This window comes from Montipora foliosa, chromosome 4, assembly GCF_036669935.1.
Source record: "Montipora foliosa isolate CH-2021 chromosome 4, ASM3666993v2, whole genome shotgun sequence".
NCBI classification, from domain to species: domain Eukaryota; kingdom Metazoa; phylum Cnidaria; class Anthozoa; order Scleractinia; family Acroporidae; genus Montipora; species Montipora foliosa.
In genome coordinates this window covers 27,079,504-27,082,003 of record NC_090872.1, presented here as the reverse complement: position 1 = coordinate 27,082,003, position 2,500 = coordinate 27,079,504, and positions in this window count along the sequence as shown.

Sequence of the window (2,500 nt, the reverse complement as noted above, 5' to 3'; positions counted from 1 at the left end):
GTATATGTGCCACAGCCCCAGGCGCGCAACAAAGTGCACCTAGCGCGCATGCCCTAGTGCAACAACGTTGCGTAAACGTGGCCAAACGAGTACAACACCATGCAACATCCAAAATGTTGCGGCCATTCAACACATGTCGCAACATCATGCAACAATGTTGCAAGATGTTGCGTTGGCCAGGCCTTTAGGAGATTAGTTTATCAAAATTCTTTAAAGGAGCTGTTAACAATCGTATTTTGAAATGTTTCGAAGCTACCAAAATATTGCTTAGTAGCCAATCGGTTTCCGGGAGAGTTATTCCACATCTCATGCAATAAGCGAAAACAACTGTAGTACAAATGAATTCTGCACCATGATCGCAACAGAGGACACTCGATGATAGTAGGTCCGGTTTTCTTCGTTATCTATATTGATGATTTTTGTTGGGGAATTGCTTTAATAAAATGCTTTTTTTCTCTTTGCTGTCGACCCCAATTTCTTCTTTAAGACTTGTGATCCATGCAATCGTCTTAATTAAAGAATTGACTGAATATTGAGCTTGAATTCGTTGAAAGTACAAAATTCCTAGGTGTTGTTGGTGATCAGGTTATTAATTGGACGACTCATGTACAAATAGGTGTCACATAAATCAGTTTCTAAAGACAAGAATTTCGAAATTATACATCTGGCATCATTATTTACTTTGCATTTACGCGTGGACACCAAGTGAAAGTGCCGAATGTGCCACGGCATTATGTGCGATGAATCGGGTGATTCTACAAAGTTAGACACTACTTACAGGCTAAGACACTCTTGGCTTTTCATTATGCACTAATTTGTTTCTCTTATTGTATTGTATGGTTCTCTCTATATATATGTAACCTATATAGGATGTATATATATCTAACCTACATAGGACGGTGAAGTCCAGAACTTGCACTCAAAGTAAACAACCTTTGGATAAAAATCAAAGCTCAAACTTTTGTTAGTCAAGTATTAAGGACGGTGCCTACTAATTCAAAGGTATTTTTGCGCGGTTACTGTATATGCGAGAAAAGCAGATCTTAACAAGTGTTACTGAAATCCAAAAAGAAAATTGGGGGTAACATCGCATTTTTCGAAGATAATTAATCAACAAAAAAAGCTTTAAAATACAAAGCAATGTATGGCCTTTTTTTCCAATTTGAAGCTTAAGTTATCTCTGGAAAATGCATGGTTTTCTTTATGGATACCAAGATCAGTTGCTAAGTTCCGCTTTCTCCGCATAGTTTTGAACGGTACAAAAATATCCCTGTATTAATAAGCACCAGCAAAAAAAAATCCGAGTATCTCGAGATGCGCAGAGCATATAGTAGGCACGTGCACCGTCCTTAAAGCAATCGCACTTTTAAATATGAAGAAAAAAAGAAGCGATTTTTTTTTATCATAGTAGCACTTAAACGCAGCGCCTTCATTATGATATTTTAGGTGCTTTTGTAAAAACTTGATCCCCGCCATTTCGCAAATTAGTGGTGACAGTTATCGTTGGTCCAATAAGCTGAATTATGCCTGCAGTTTGACTCCTTATTTATGATCTATAGGAGAACTGACGCACATGATAACGGTATCATTGTTGTTTATTTATTATACAAAAAAAACCGCCAAATTGTATTGAGAACAATACTCAGTCATCGATCATCTCTTGCGCCACTTCGGTCATTATCTCAATCTCGTTCCAGAGCCCACGTGTCTTTTGGTCAGCGCCAAGACACGGAACTCTGGAATAATCAATTTCTGGAACTCCAAGATTTTAGGAGTTCCGGTTTGTTGACCGAAAAGTGAAATAAGGCGATCATTAGAACTCAAGCGTTTACAACAACAGCGACAAATCTTCGTTTTTCGTTCGAAATTTTTGCGCCATTACAAGCTATTTTACTCTCGGTGGTTTAGGCGTGAGCAGTTTGATAAATCAATAAGCTAATTAACACAGTTTTGAAAATTGATTATATCAGAGCGCCGTGTCTTGGCGCTGACCAAAAGACACGTGGGCTCTAGGGACGAGATTGTCATCATCTCTTCGCAAGAGCTGTGAGGTTCCTTTCTATCTGAACCATACAGTCAGAGAAATGCGATATTCCCCCCCCCCCCCTCCCGCCTAACTAAATAAAACGACTTGCCACTTGTGAGAAGTTATCAGTACCACTGTGTGTATATTCTCAGTTGAAATAATTTTGCATCCCTTTCATTGTCATTGTGAGAGTAATTATACAGCTCAGTTTTATGTTCTCATTTGATTGTAGTCCCTCAATAAAGGGCGCGTATGTGATTCACCAGTGTTTTAGACCTCGTCGTTTAACATCTAGGAACCAAGAGTGAATTAGATAAGACTGTTGATCTATCAGTTTGCGGCCTTGCCCCAGCACAGTCACAAATGGATTTATTTTTCGAGACACTTTACGCGCGAAACAAGAAAAGGACCGCTAATTTTAACCAATCAGAGGACTATGTGACGCTATACCGAACACCTTATCGGTAAACTGTA